Source organism: Lynx rufus, unplaced genomic scaffold, assembly GCF_022079265.1.
Source record: "Lynx rufus isolate CCGP_SWC_20201006 ecotype Redwood Valley unplaced genomic scaffold, mLynRuf1.p SCAF_15, whole genome shotgun sequence".
In the NCBI taxonomy this organism is placed as follows: Eukaryota; Metazoa; Chordata; class Mammalia; order Carnivora; family Felidae; genus Lynx; species Lynx rufus.
This window is the reverse complement of record NW_025814829.1, coordinates 41,991,528-42,008,234: the sequence shown is the minus strand read 5'-3', so window position 1 is coordinate 42,008,234 and position 16,707 is coordinate 41,991,528. Positions and strand designations below refer to the sequence as shown.

The 16,707-nt window shown below is 36.8% G+C and overlaps 1 long non-coding RNA gene across 1 annotated transcript; it reads right to left on the bottom strand.

Annotated features, from left to right (window-relative positions):
- Positions 1-2,691: 2,691 nt before the first annotated feature.
- LOC124510173 (uncharacterized) lies at positions 2,692-15,687 on the bottom strand. The gene is made up of 3 exons (XR_006961636.1): positions 15,338-15,687; positions 10,897-10,991; positions 2,692-3,484 (listed from the first exon to the last, which is right to left on the bottom strand). It is a non-coding gene; the product is annotated as an uncharacterized LOC124510173 (long non-coding RNA).
- Between the last annotated feature and the right edge of the window lie 1,020 nt (positions 15,688-16,707).

Here is a 16,707-nt window from a genome sequence, read left to right as displayed (position 1 = left end):
TTCAGCTCAAGTCATGATCTCATAGTTCGTGATTTCAAGTTCTGCATCGTGCTCTGTGCTGACAGTTCAGAGCCAGGAGCCTGCTTCGGCTTCTGTGTCTCCCTCTCTCTCTCTGCTCCTCCCCCACTCATGCTCTGTCTCTGTCTCTCTCTCTCTCAAAAATAAATAAAACATTTTTTAAAAATTAAAAAAAAATAGATCTCTTTCCTATTTAGGGTTGTTTGTGATTCCCTACAATTTTTAAAATTATTTATTTTGTGAAGAGTGACATTGGTATTTTGTTAGGGGTTGGATTAAATCTGTAGAGTTCTTTGTGTACTATGGACATTTTAACAATATTTGTTCTCTCAATCCATGAACATAGAATATCTTTCCATTTATTTTTTCCATCTTCAATTTCTTTCACCAATGTTTTATAGTTTTCAGTGTACAGATCTTTCACCTTTTTGGTTAAGTTTATTCCTTGGTTTCTTATTATTTTTGGCATAATTGTAAATGGGATTGTTTTCTTAATTTCTCTTTCTACTTCATTATTAGTGTATAGAAATACAACAGATTTCTGTATATTGATTTTGAATCTGGTGACATTACTGAATTTGCTTATGAGTACTAGTAGCTTTTTGGTGGAGTCTTTCGGGTTTTCTATGTATAGTATCATGTCACCTACAAATAGTGAAAGTTTTACTTCTTACCAATTTGGATGCCTTTTATTTTTTTCTTTTCTGACTTCTGTGAGTAGGGCTTCCAGTACTATGTTGAATAAAAGTGGTAAGAGTGGACATCCTTGAAGATCTTTTTTTGATCTTTTTTTTTTTCCTGATCTTAGAGGAAAATCTCTCAGTTTCTCACCATTGAATTGATGTTAGGTGTGGGTTTTTCATAGATGGCCTTTAATATGTTGAGGTATGTTCTCCATAAACCTACTTTTTCAGGGTTTTTATCATGAATGAATGTTGTACTTTGTCAAATGCTTCTTCTGTATCTATTGAAATGATCATATGGTTTTTATCATTTCTCTTGTTGATGTCAATATCACATTAGTTGATTTGTGAATATTGGACCACCCTTGTATCCCAGAAAGAAATTTCACTTGATTATGGTAGGATTCAGTTTGCTAATATTTTGTTAAGAATTTTTTCAGCAAAAAAAAAGTTTTAAAGAGCCTATATGGTCAACTGCTATTCTTGTTGCACTTACGTAAATAATCAGGCCAAGTTATTTTTAAAACTAGACTTACTTTGCAAATAAATTAGTGTTAATTTATTTTCCCAATGTCTTGGATGTACATCTCCAAACTCACATTTTTCATTTTTTTCCCACCTTTATGACTTGGAATTATTTGAGAACTCAAATTGCCCTTTTTTCTTGATGCCCTGCAAACTAAGTATGATTAACTTGATGTAAGCTTCAGAGAAATCACCATAATAGCTCACACAAAGACAACTTGAATGTCTGTTGTCCTACGGGCCACTCAAAAAAAAAAAATCAGAAACATTTGAACTATAAACAAGGAAAATATGTGAGATTGCCACTGCCAGCTTTCATTCTATCTGAAAACACTTCTAAACTGACATCTAAAAATCTTGATTGGCTACTCTCAGAACTCAGAAACTGGTTTATAATTTGATTAAATTATTTTGATTCAATTAATTTGATTCAGCGTTTCCATAGAAGTCCCTCTTATTCAATACCTGATTACTTAAACTATAGGCTTAACTTTGAGAACATAATCCTGCCTCCTAAAATGAGTTTAATCGAAGTGACGTATTGTCAGGACTAAGAGACTAAATCAGTAAGACAGGACGATCTACTAACTCATTTTTTAAAAACTATTATTTTGGGTAGAGTGCAAGTGGGGGAGGGTCAGAGAGAAGGGGACAGAGGACATGAAGCGGGCTCTGCACTGGCAGGATAACAGCAGTGAGCCAGATGTGGGGCTAGAACTCATGAACCATGAGACTGGCCAACCAGGTGCCCCTCTACCAACTCAATTTTTAATGTGTAAAACTTCATGGAAGTTTCAGAGGGGGAACTGTAGAGGTCAAGGACAGGCTACCTTAAGATGAGCCATTTTGGTGTGAAGAATATTTTGAGTTAAAAGGAATGAAAATCCAGCATACAGGAAAAGCTCTCAACCTCCCCTTTAACTGCCTGCCCATAACAGGAAGAGAGCTATTAAAAGATATTCCTCTTTACCTAAGAAACTTATCTGCATAACAGGGCAACCTTTGTTTTCCAAACATCTCCTTTCATCTTGCTGCTAATGGTGTTCTTCCCTTTGTATCACCAGATCCCTACTCCTCTCTTTAGCTCAGGATGTCATGTATGAACCTCCTGTTAGTTGACTGTCTTGGGATTTTCATGTCTGTGTGCTTCCTCATATGAATGAAATTAAACTTGATTTTCTCTTGTTAATCATGTCACTTGGGTTCTTAGTCCAGAAGACTAAGGGCAGAGGGAATTTTTCCTCCCCAACAACTTATTGCCAATCTTAGAAGAAAAGCATTCAATCTTTCATCATGAGATATGATGTTAGCTGTAGATTTTCCTAGGTTCTATTTATCAAGTAGGGCACTTCACTTTCTATTTTGCTGAAAGTCCTTTTTTCATTCGTGAATGTCGAATTTTATCAAATGTTCTTTATACATCTATTGAGATGATCATATAATCTTTAAAAATCTGTTAGTCTAGTGAATTATATTCATTAATTTTCAAATGTTGAATTGACCTTTTATCTACTGATCATACCAAAATATTATTTTTGTATTTTATTAGATTTGACTTGCTTATATATTATTAAGGCTATTTGCATCTAAGATGATGAGGATTACTGTTCTGTAGTTTTCTTTTCCTACAATGACTTTGGTTTTGGCATCAGAGTAATACTGGCCTCATTACATAAGTTGGGGACTGATGGGAGGTAAAATACTTTTTTCTCTACCCTTCTAGTTTCTCCTTAGAAGGGACTCCCTGTAAGAAAAGGCAAAACAACAGGAGAAAAACAAACAAAAGTTTAGTAACACGTATGCCTCCTGTACACATGGGAGTTACTCTGGAAAATTGAGCAGCTCCTGGAATGGCCTAATCCACCACTTTAAATTATATCTCCAGTTAAAGACAAAAGAAGATGTTGGGGGGTAAGAAAGGAAGGCTGTTATGAGAGCTTACCAGGAGAAGCACAGTCAAAAAGGGTAAGGTTGTTATGCAGATTCATGTCATTGCCTCCTCTGTTGATAAGGATTTCTAGCAATTTAAGAGTTATCCCTCTGTCTGGTGCATCAGGGAGACACCCTTAGAAAAAGAGACATCTCTTATACATGTCGCGATGTCTTTTACAAAAGAGAAACTTCTTTTCAGTTTTCAGAGCTTTCCTATGTCTCTTGCTAAAGATAATCAGCCTAAAATTAATCTGTAAGCCAAAGAGTCAGATTTTCAGTTGGCAAATTCTGCTCCCCTTCAGAAGCATTGCTTTTTCTTCCAGTTCCTGAAAAAAAAAATTATTTAGCATTAATAAATTGCTTCCTAAAATATTTAGTACCAGAAGAGAACCTGGCTACAGGAATATATGGCGAAAGAGGGAACCAGTAATTAATTCATGGAAGACTTGTGTCCAGCTACAGAAGGAAGAATAGCAGGCACATTTTATGTCAATTACCTCTTCACACCCCTCCCTTTTTTCTTGAGACTTTATTTGAACATCATTGATTATGGCTAACATTTTAGGTTGGAGATGAGAACATGACAAAATTGGTATCATTCCACAATGATATGACAATAAATAGACTTTCCATACTCTACGCATTGAGGATTGCAGTTTTTTCACCCACTTAAGAATTGATGATTGGGGCGCCTGGGTGGCGCAGTCGGTTAAGCGTCCGACTTCAGCCAGGTCACGATCTCGCGGTCCGTGAGTTCGAGCCCCGCGTCAGGTTCTGGGCTGATGGCTGAGCCTGGAGCCTGTTTCCGATTCTGTGTCTCCCTCTCTCTCTGCCCCTCCCCTGTTCATGCTCTGTCTCTCTCTGTCCCAAAAATAAATAAACGTTAAAAAAAAAATTAAAAAAAAAAAAAAAGAATTGATGATAAGTGGAGTGCCTGGGTGGCTCAGTTGGTTGAGCGCCCGACTTTGGCTTGGGTCATGATCTTGTGGTTTTTGAGTTCAAGCCCCACGTCCGGCTCTGTGCTGACAGCTCAAAGCCTGGAACCTGCTTCGGATTCTGTGTCTCCCTCTCTCCCTGCCCCTCCCCCGTTCATGCTCTGTCTCTCTGCCAAAAATAAACATTAAAAAAAATTTTTTTTAAAGAATTGATAATGAGCAACCAAGGAGTTGTAACACACCCCTGTGGATATAATCTCTACCCTACTTTTTGTCCGAGGAATCTGACCTACAAGGACTGGGTTGAGCCCATGGGAGGCACTGGCAATAATCTGAAGAGCACGAGAAATGTGGACATACAGCAATATTCTAGACTTTCCTCCCTGCCAAGTGGTCTTAAGATGACTGCCTTCCTTTAAGGGAGGCCACAGCTACTTTTGAGTAGCCTTCTCTATGAAGCACTCTCTCCAGGTCCTGATAATTCCTTCCATCCTTTACCCCTTCCTTCAGGCCTAAAGATGGTGAAGGCTTCAGGCAAAGTATTGCACCAACAGTTTTTGCTTCCCTGAAACATCGCCCACATATTTGTAAATAGTGCCTTTATTAAATTCTCCGTACTCACTCTGATTGTGCCATTTATTTTTTACTGGGATCCAGTTAATATCAAATTACAGTATTGTGTCCTTAAGTACAATTCTTACAGACAGTTCAGCTCACAGGTGTCAGGACATGTGTTTGTGTATTTTGGAGTGTGTGTGTGTGTGTGTGTACATGTGCACACATGTGTGTGGTCCTGGGTCTGAAGCCAATATAGACCTACTTCAGTTTCTAAAAGGGCAGGAGATTCTGAGCCCAGAGGTAGGAGCTGACAGGTCAACTGTTCTCAGCTAGACTTTGGCAAGGCAGAAGGTTTTTTGAGGCCGTGCTGCTTTGCAAGGAGGTCTATTGCTGCCAGTTGCTGGGAGGTCCCAAAAATAAGGTTTAGCAGGCAAGGCCTTTCAACATGTAGGGATTTCACTATGTTGGTTGCTTCAGTCAGTTTTGCCACTGCTATAAATATAACAGTTTCTACAATCTTCAGGGAAAAGAATTTATTGAATAAAAAATTATTTCTCTAATAAATTAATTAATAAAGTTATACAAGTTACCAGAAAACAATCCAAACCAAACAAAAAAGCAAAAGAGCAGGAGCAAGTACTAATTTCTGTTACTTAACTAATGTTTAAACACCAACAAGGCCAAAATGGGAAAGCACTGGAAATCTGGAGATAAGTCAGTCTGTATCTGCAAATGCCTACCCAGGTTTCTGCAACTGCAAATATGAAAACTGTGATATGCTTCTAGCTAGCATTTTTTGAGCAGTTATTACAAGCCAGCCACTGTTCTCAACATTTTAGTTGTGTTAATTATTCTCACAACAAGAAAGTAGACACTATGTATTACCTCTGCTCTACTATTAAAGAAACTGGACACTGAATGGTTAAGTAATAAGTGGTAGAAATCAAATTTGAACCCAGGTAGTTTTACCCCCCAGAGCCCATGTTCTTAACCACTGCACCATGCTGCTATTTTCACTTTAAAAAAAAAAAAAGAGAGATGGCTTGGGGAGTCTGGGTGGCTCAGTCCGTTAAGCGTCAGACCAGCTCAGGTCATGATCTCACAGTTTGTGAGTTTGAGCCCCGCATTAGATTCTCCCTCTCCCCTCTCTTTCTGTCCCTACCATACTCTTGCTCTCTCTCTCTCTCAAAATAAATAAACTTAAAAAAAAAATTTTTTTAATGAGATGGCTGGCATAATGATCTCCAAGTTCTCAGTTCTAAGTCTCCCCTCTGAGTCTGTTCCATTCCCTACACAGAAGGTTAACAATTTCCCTTTAACATCAGTTATACCCTAATTCCTCATATCATTGATAAACAACACTGTGCCAATGAGCCCATCAGGCCCCCTACTCTTCACCTGCCTCTGTTGGAGTCATGCCTCAAACTACTAGTAGACTGTGAACCTCTTGTGGTCATGGATTGTTTTTCTCTTCTCTGGTGTTCAGTTCAGCAAACATCCTTGAGCACTTATTCCAGCTCTGCCTAAAAAACCTTGCCATTCTCATAGCTAGACCTGATGTGATACCAAATTTCCACTGGAACCTGAAGGTCCACTGATTTCATGATGACACACATGCCTGCCACACTGAGTGGCCAAGTGTGGTTCTTTTTTTTTTTTTTAATTTTTTTTTAACATGTATTTATTTTTGAGAGAGAGAGAGACAGAGTATGAGTGGGAGAGGGGCAGAATGAGAGAGAGAGACAGACAGACAGAGACAGAGAGAGAGGGAGAAGGAGACACAGAATCTGAAACAGGCTCCAGGCTCTGAACAGTCAGCACAGAGCCTGACGTGGGGCTCGAATTCACGAACCGCGAGATCATGACCTGAGCCGAAGTCGGATGCCCAACCTACTGAGCCACCCAGGCACCCCAAATGTGGTTCTTTTAGAACATCCGAATCTTTCCAATTTTCTTCATCTCTTTCTCTTATAATGCCTTTCCACCTGATCCATTTTTCCATTATTTCCGCCTCCAAACCTTTCCACAGCAACCCATAAGACTCTCAACTCAACTGAATAAATTCTCCTTCTCAACCTCAGTTTAGTGTCTACTCTTTTGAGATCATTTCTGACCCAAAGCTATCATGGTAAAAAGCGATTGCATACTTTCTGGAGAGGCAAAACGAGCATAATTGATATTAAGGTTGAGGTATGGTGGACCATTTTCCAGTGAATATAATTCCTCTTTAGGGACTAGATTAAAAATAACTGGCTTAGAGATTAAAAATAATTCAAATACTCCTCTTTCTTCTTTAATAGAACCGGCTTTTATACAAGTGTCCCAGCTGAAATAGCACTTTGGAACTTGGGGCTTCCTGGAAAATACAAATGAATAGCCAAACCTTCAGTCTGATCATACTTGAGATAAAGGAAGTGTATTTTAAATGTGAACAGATGGATCTATTAAAAACAAGTTTATGAAGAAAGGTTATCATAGATCGAAGAATGATTAGTTTACATTTTTCAAGTTTCTTTAGATGTGTGGCCAATGTGGTTTATACATCTTTCAACTCTGGCAGAAAGAGAAGTACAGCATATGCTGTAATGTCCAAAATCTCGCTCAAAAATAAAATTCAAGAAACGATGGCTTTTTGCTGAGGTCTTTCTATTTTGGAATGGTCAATTATGAATATAAAAAAAATTATTTGAGATCTATCAAGAACTATGAGGTCTTTACCTATCTGTATCTTAGCCTACAGGAAGTGGGAATTCTTTGAGAAGTAATTTAATTTCACTTCATTAAAACAGTGTTGTTATCCAGAACTTTGCTTCATTTAGTTAACTTTTCTCCAAAGAACAGTCCAAGTTTGTGCAGTATTACATTTAATAATATATGGACCTACTGCATTAATGGACAGATATTCTGAGGTATGTATTACATGTTAGGAATGATGCTCTAGCATAAGAACACAGGAGTGAATAAACCAGGATGTTGAGAGTCATGTTGGAAGATACTGACCCACACTTAATTAAGTATAATGCATTGGTTAGTATGCAATACCAATGGATAAACAAAATGTTGGGACTGATCAGTCATAATGATTACTTTAGGTGGGTGGCAGGAGAGGCTAGAGAATATTGCACACAAAATTTAAATATTTTAAGTTTTGAAGAAGCATATTAGGGGTTCCCCAAATGGACAAAAGGGGTAAAGCATTCCGGATAGAGGGAAACCATATGTCCTCTGAAAGTATATGGCCCTTGGAAACCAAACCTTTTGATTCATTTAATCAGCTCTCTCTAGCATGGAGCTAGGGATTCTAATAAGATAAAATAAATAAAAGTTTTGACCCTCGAATTCTGGTTCTGCAAAATGAAGGTGGAAATAATTTAAAGGAATAGGAAAGCAAATGCTTGCTTGTTTGTTCAAATCATATACCTAACAGAACTTAAAAATTAGTTGGTATTGGATTATCCTTTAACCTAGGACTACATTATGACTTCCACTGACCTAAGCACTTTTGTCTTTGAGGACCTTTACCTCCCTTCCCAACAGCCAACTCCCCCCAAAACACACACACACATACACACACACACTAAAAATTTTACTTTATGACTATGCTGGTTAAAAAGAAAAAATATGCTAATATTATATATTAAAACATTTTCTTTGACCTAAAGTTTTTTCCTTCTGATCATAAGTAAATTAAAATATTTTCTTGGGACACTAAGCACTGTACCTAATGATAAATCACCTTCAGGAACTCTATCCCATATTCTATTCTGCATTTAGTTGCCAAAGAACACTTCTACAAATTGTTGTTTCCTTGGATCATAGGGAAATTTCAAGAAGTCAATCATTCAGTGTGGTGATTTCCAGATCCCTCTGCCAGATCCCTTATTTTGCCTGGCAATTTAATCTGACTCCCAAATGCACCTTTTACTTCTATCCCTCCAGTTCATCTAGTCGAATACTGTGTATAGAAATAACCTAGAGAGGTATTTTGTTTTCGTTTTGTTTTTTATTTTAAATTTGGATTCCAGGGCACCTGGGTGGCTCAGTCGGTTAAGCGTTGACTCTTGATATCAGCTCAGGTCATGATCTCACAGTTCGTGAGTTTGAGCCCTGCATCAGTCTCTGGTCTGACAGTGCAGAACCTGCTTGGGATTCTCTCTCCCTCTCTCTTCTCTCTACCTCTTTCTCTCTGCCCCTTCCCTGCTCATATGTGTGCACACACTCTCTTTCTCAAAATAAATAAATAAACACTTAAAAATAAGTAAATTTGGATTCCAAAGCCAATCCAATTTGAGTGTCTGGGTTTGGGATCCAGAAAACATTACTTTTTTTTTTTTCTTCTTTCTAAGTAGGCTTCATGCCCAGTGTGGAGCCAATACAGGGCTTGAACTCTTAACCATGAGATCAAGAACTGAGCTGAGATCAAGAGTCAGATGCTTAACTGACTGAGCCCCCAGGCACCCCCAGAAAACATTACTTTTTAAAGCTCCTCAGGTGATTCCAATTTGCCTACTAGCTTGAGAACCAATGCACTAAGCAACAACGACCAAAAGATAATCATTGTCCTGTAATGTTCTGTGAAGTATCACTGTACATTGTAATAACTCGTTTTTACATGAATCTCTTTACTAGATGGAAAACTCCAAGCATCATTTCTCAATCATTTTACTTTGACCCACCACCTAGTTCAATGACTAGCATGGAGTAGACACTCAATAAATATTTTTATTGAATGAGTAAATGGGTGAATGAATTGGCACATGTTCTTAAACTTCTGCTTTCCCTCTTTCTTTTTTTCTTCTTCATTGTCTTACTCCAAGGTTCTCAACCCTGCCTGCACATTAAAATCACCTGAGAGCTTTGTAAAACTATCCTGGGCCACACCCCAGGCCAGTTAAATCACAAATTCAGAGGGTGGGGCCCAGGTAGTTTTTAAAAGATCCTTAGGCAATTCAAACACATAGCCAGGGTTGAGAATCATTGACTAATTTTTACTCACTCTTTAAGACCTTTAAGAGCCAACGTTTTCAGTAAACTTTTTTCTGATGCTCTCCTGACTTTATATTTCAATTTCTTAAATTCGGGTTGTTCTTAAGAGAAAAATATATAATTTCACTGTTGATTATTTTCTTCTTGCATCCACGTGTATATTTTCTCTGTGAAGCTAGCATTTGAGGGCCGGATTTATGTTTTCTATAGCCTCCCCTTGCTAGGAGAGATGAGAACAGTGCTGGGCCTGAATTCTAATACAACTTAGGGACTAAAGGCAGTTTTATGGATTTGTGGGAATATCATGTTTCTTGATCCAGACTTGCCATGTACTATTCAATCGATCTGAGGCGATCAATACATTGTTTGAAATTTTCCATGTGTTGTTGTAACCAATTCATTTTCTCAGCCAGCTCCTAGTTTTAAAAGCTTTGACTTAAACTGGAATTTGAGTCTGACACCACACTGATGTTGACCAGCTCCTTAAAAGGCATAATTCAACTTGCTCATCAAGTGAAGATCACAACAGGCTGATCTCGGTTTATGAAGGAACAAGGCAGAGAGATTCAAAATTCAAATTGCAGTGTTTCCTCTCTTTCCTACCCTTACCCAAATCGTCCCTGAAGAAGTAGAAGTGGTACAAGAATTTGGGAGGCACCTATTAGCACTCACCTGGGGCATGTGAACACCTGATTATTTTCATGACCAGATCAGAGAATACCATAATGCTTATTAAAAATGCTGATTTTTTTATTAGTCAGCATTACTGTGCTGCTGAGCAGTATGAATTGGGTAACTCAGCAGTTAAGGAATATATGTTTATTAATAACCGAACAATTTTATATACGTATTTCAGCTATATGTTTTGTAGGACGCTGATGTTTTGAAATTTATCTTCTCTATTTTTAAGTTTAGAAATAAATATCTAACAAATAGGTGGTTTCCCAACCAGGAAAAATGCACAGGCCTTATCTATATTGGACGGGCAAAATGTAGACCAATTGAATACAGGGATTTGGTCAGTCTATGACTGATGAATGGACAGTATTCGAAACTTGAAGGGAAAAAGTCATTTATAACTGCATAATATAGTTAATTAGCATTCAAAGATCATTGTTACTTCAAACTCTTGCTAAATAAATGCCAGAAATGGTACCTTTTATAAATCTGTCTAGAGTCTATAAGTTCTCATGAGGACTAAAGAAATTATGATTTTTCAAGACGAATTTAGTGAGACATTTCTTTTTACAGTAAGATACCTGTTTATCATCCTTAAATGTTGTTCTTAAAGTTAGTTTAATCATGATAAGCACAAATTCTTAGAAGTAGTTGATGAACATCTGCTTGAAGAATTCTGAAAAAAAAAAAAAATATATATATATATATATATTACCCACACAGACATACCCAGACACACACAAACATACCCAAAAGAGGGGGTTTTAGTTTACATTCTGAACTCTAAATGGAAAAACGAATATGTAATAAAAAGTCTAATTTGGTACTAATTATGTGCAAATGTTGGAAAGGAAATACCAATTCCAATGCTTTGCATTAAGTTAAATATTTAATACATGCTGTCTTTGCAAACCCACAGCTTTTATATGCCAAAGAAAACGATGAAAACACAGGTTTCTACTGAGTCATGTGTTTCAGTTTTCTTGAAAGAGACTAACAGTGGCAGGTTTTGTTCATGATTAAAACAATTTAGCAATCTTTTTTATTGGCATTGTACTCATATGGGTTAGGTGGCAAAAGTAGTCAAAAAATGATGAAAACCAACATCCTTCTTCCCTTGTATCTACTAGATTATATGTCACAAAGAAAACCCAACATGTGCTTTACATTTGTGAAAGCATTTTAACATATATTGGTTTTTTTTTTAATTTTCCTTAGAGTGACCTGTGGGATTTCTATTATTTTCCCCAAATACTAGAGATCAGGTAAAAGAGAATCAGAAAGTTACAATGACTCTCAAATTTCCACAATTTTTAAACTCAATAGCAATCAATTTTATATCTATTATGGGCACAGATGGTTTAACAGATGGGTGTGAAGGTAACATGTTTTAATTTCTCTTTCATTAAAAAAAAATACCATTTGCTTTCAGATCAAGGACTGGCCACTTTATTACATTGTCAACACCTTTCACTTCTGAACAACCCTGTGATAAGCAAAGCCTTGCCTTTCACCAAGATTCTCAAACACTCCTGAAATTTCTTTGCATGTGGTTTTTTGATTTTTTTTTTTTTTTAATTTTGAGAGAGACAGAGACAGTGCAAGTGGGGCAGGGGCAGAGAGAGAGGGAGAGAGAGACAATCCCAAGCAGGCCCACACTGTCCGTGCAGAGCCCAATGTGGGGCTCAAACCCACAAAGCTGTGAGACCATGACCTGAGCCAAAACCCAGTTGGATGCTTAACCAATTGAGCCACCTAGGTGCCCTACACTCCTGAAATGTTTAGAAAATACTGGCTGCCTTAGCTGTCTCATGAACTAGTAACTGCTAAAGTCACTCCTAAATTAAAGTCTAGGTGACTCTAGTAGATGAGAATAAAGTCTATTTGTGCTTAGTGCCAACTGGTCATTTCCATCTCAAGAGTTGGCATGAAGCCAGTAGTATTTCTACACAAAGTGGTTTCTAATAAGTGTTGGTTCCTAACATCATGGTGGTTGTAAATGCTAATAAACTTCCTACAAGGGAAGTAGAAGTGGAAAGTTTTATTTGTCTAACATTTTATCACTGTACTTGGTTAGCATGGACAATTACCCCAGTTCCCTGAGGCACATATTCCCTGAGAGTTTAGCAGTTAATGAATATAAATAGTAACAAGCGAACAATTTTAAAACCATAAATAATTGTTACTCTGAAAGCTCCTGATAATGGAAAAAAAAATAAATGAAAAAGAACTATCATAGCAAAAAAATTACTGACAAACAGAGGCCAAAATTGAGGTTCAAAAGCTAACTTGTACCTTCCCAAGACACTATAAATCTATTCAACTAATTCACAGATGGAGATATATAAATGTAAGTTTTCAGTGATTGTCTTTTTTCCATCTACAATATTTATTCCTTAGGTAATTCTCTAAGAAACAAACTATAGTTAACATCCATTAACAGGATAATATCAATCAATAATGAGTAAATTTTGTCTGGATTGATATTTCTGTCATTGTTCTTTACTACTTTCTTGAATTAAAAATATTCCATTAAGAATACAAGTTTACGTGGCAAATCAAACAACAGAGAGTGAATAAAAGAAAAACTAACAATATTCTCCTTCTCTCTTCATCAATAAATATATTTATTGACTTAACTATATTAAGGATTAACATATCAAAGTATCAAAAAAATATTGAAATAAGGGTACCTGGGTGGCTCAGGTAATGATCCCAGGGTCGTAGGATTGAGGACCACATTGAGCTCTGAGGTGAGCATGGAGCCTGCTTGGGATTCTCTCTCCTTTGAAACCCAGTTCCAATATTTTTCTCCTCTTCCCACCCACCCCCTCAAATTAAAAAAAAAAAAAAAAGATATGGGGAGCCTGGGTGGCTCAGTCGGTTGAGGGTCCGACTTGGGCTCAGGTCACAATCTTGCAATTTGTGTGTTTGAGTCCCACGTGGGCTCTGTGCTGATGGCTCAGAGCCTGGAGCCTGCTTCATATTCTGTGTCTCTCCATCTGTTGGCCCCTCCCCTGCTCATGCTCCGTGTCTCTCTGTCTTGCAATAATAAATAAACGTTAAACAATTTTTTTAAAAGATATTAAAATAGCATGTTAATTCAGGATTTTATTAATGTTATTTTTTAAGAAACCATTTTAAATGTTGATTTATTTATTTTGAGAGAGAGAGAGAAAGAGAGAGGGGAGAGGGGCATATAAAAAAACTTTAGAGAGAGTGCTTACAATGGAATTGGGGAGGTATTTGGGAATGGAGACAGAAAAGTAAGTGTTAACGGATGTAAAAATAATCCTTAGGTGGGTGAAGAGAAGAGAGAGATACAGTGTTTCAGTTATGGAATAAATAAATCACAGGAATAAAAGGCACAGCATAAGCCATATAGTCAATGATATTGCAATAGTGATGTAACAGATCAGATGGCACCTACATGTGTGATGAGCACAGCATAATGTATAAAGTTAAATCATTAAGTTGTACACCTGAAACTAATTCAACATTGTGTACCATCTATACTCAGTAAAAAAAAAAATAAATTGTAAACATAAAATTAAATTTTGTTTTAAAAAATAAAGGAAAAATATGTTAATGATGTGGCAAAGAATAGTTAGGGACAAAGTGGAAGAAAAGGTATTCAGGGAAGGCCTTCCTGAGCTGACAGTTTTGCTAAGACCTGGGTAATAAGATGGAGCCAGCAACTGAAAACTATGGAAGGCGAGCATTCAGGGGCGGGGGTGGGAGGAGTGGAGCAAGTGCAAAGGTACTGTGGTATGAATCTATGGGGTGTTTAAAGGATAGGAAGAGTGTGATTGAGATAATGTGGCTAGAGTATAGTGAGCAAGAGAAAAGAGTAATTAAGATGAGATCAGAAAGGTAGAAATTTGTCTGGTTTAGCACGTGTCATGCTGTATTGTATGACTTTCATTGTGTTTGTTTTATCACCAAACTTTGGGGATCATTACTTTTGATTATAGATCCCTAACATCTGACACAGAATCTGGCACTAAGTCAGTAAAATATCTGTTTTTCTCAAAATACAAAATAATACATGTTTTTCTCAAAACAGAGTTTAAAGTGGCTAATCAGTTCAAGACAATGAAGTTTTACTAAATGTTTAATAAATCATCAATATTCAATTTAAAAAAATCCTAGAGGTTACTATGTAAGTGACTACAAAATTTTATTGCTTTCTTGTATTAGTTCAGAAGCCAATGGCATTTTGAAAGAAGCAATAATGTATGTAGCATTTTATTTTGTATATTATTTGAATATTTTTTCATTTATTTCCTCATTCATTCAACCCATATTTACTGAACATTTAGTGCATATTAAGCATCATTCTGGACACAGAAGATAGAGGAGTCAGTAATCATCAGAAAGCATCTGAAGTTCTTGGTCGTTAAGCAACATTACTTAGGAAAAAAGAAGAGGACCACAGAGACACATAATAAACAAGCAAGCAAACAAATGAGATAATTTTAATGGAATTAAGTCTGAAAAATTGTATATTATTATATAATAGTGTAACTATTGCATATTATAGATATAAGGGCTTACCATAAATATATCATATATGTATATGAGAGATACTGGTGTAATTGCACAGATATGTAATGTAAACAGTATTATGCTAAAGATGCTTTATTGGAAGAGTAACTTAGTAAGGTGCAGTCTATTAAAAATTAACTTATTATATAAAAGTTCAAAATTAAAGGTCAGTTCTTGTGTATAGAAATAAATTTAGGGGTGCCTGGGTGGCTCAGTCAGTTAAGCATCTAACTCTTGGTTTTGCCTCAGGTCATGATCTCATGGTTTGTGGGATCAAGCCCTGCATCAGGCTTCATGCTGACAAGCCTTCGCGCTTCATGCTCTAAGCCCCGAGTCAGGCTCTACACTGACAGCATGGAGCCTGCTTGGGATTCTCTCTCCCTCTCTCTCTGCCCCTCCTCTCGTTCTCTCTCTCTCTCTCTCTCTCTCTTAAAATAAATAAACATTAAAATAAAAGAAATAAATTTAACTTACCCAGTCTTCTATAAGACCTGGAAACAAAACCTAGAGTTAGAATAGTTTTCATTATTAGAGTATGCCACTTACTTTCTTTAAAATCGAAATGACCTACTACAATTACTATTTAATCTTTTGATTATCAATAACACCATTATGCAATTGCTAATTTAATTACTATTATAACAGTCCTACAGCCTATTTTTAGGAATACTTCCACACGAAAAGCAAATATGAAAAATAATATATAAATCTCTAGAAATAATGAAACCAGTTCGTAATACTTGATTCCAACAAAAACATTTCATTTCAATGAAGTCTTGGCCAACTTTTCAGTTAGCAATTTAGAGTTGAACTATGCACATCTCACTCCCTTTGTTGACCCCTCTTTTATGAAAACTTTAGGAAAATTACAAGCTATCCATTGATAAGGTATCCTTGAGGTGGGCATGGCTGACTAATGACACCTGCTCACTAATTTGCTTAGCTGGCTTTGGGCTGTTCTCTTGCCCCCAGGTAACCGGCACACCTAAATATTCCATTAGAAGCTCATTTTGGATTGTCATAACAAGCTTCTCTGCATCGGAATTTAACCAAATGAGGTGAAAACCTTAGTCTTTGTCATCCAAGGATGCGTCACTGATACTTACTAGATCTGGCTACTCCCTGTTATCCACCCTCTTTTTTTTTTTTTTTTTTTTTTTTTTTTTTAACCTGGCAGGGATGGCCTTTTCTGGCACAAATGAGAAGCAATGCAATTAAATTTTATTTGGCAAATATCATCCCTACTCTTTGCCAGTTACTGTGCAAGGTACAATAGTGATCACACTCAAGTCTTTGCCCTTGAGGCGTATGTAGTTTAGAGGAGAAGACGGATAAGTAAAAGGGCAACTTCAAAACCTTAGGATGACTGTAAAATTACAGGTGTGATATGTTGCACTTTGAGGGGTTCTTAACTCAGCTTTGCAGGGTCAGAGAGGCCTTTCCAAAACAGATAAATATCTAAATGAGACATTAAAGTAAGTAAAATATAATTAGCATAGATCACAATTAGCATTGTCCTTGATAATGCTAAACCTGATAGTCAATTGTCAATTTTCATCTTATTTGATCTCCCAGCAATCTTCACAGGTATTTGCTTCCACATCTTTGTACAGCTTTCCTCACTTGGCTTCTAGAACACCACATTCTCCTGGCTTTCCTATATTATCTTACCCAATCTCTTTTGTTCCTCAGATGCTCTGAGGAATATTGGCATCCTTCTGGGCTCAGTCCTTAGACAATTTCTCTTTTCTCTCTACATTCAGTCCCTTGATTATGCATCTAGTTTCATTTTGTCTATGTGCTAACGATTTCCAAATTTATATTTCCAGCCCTGAATCCAGAAT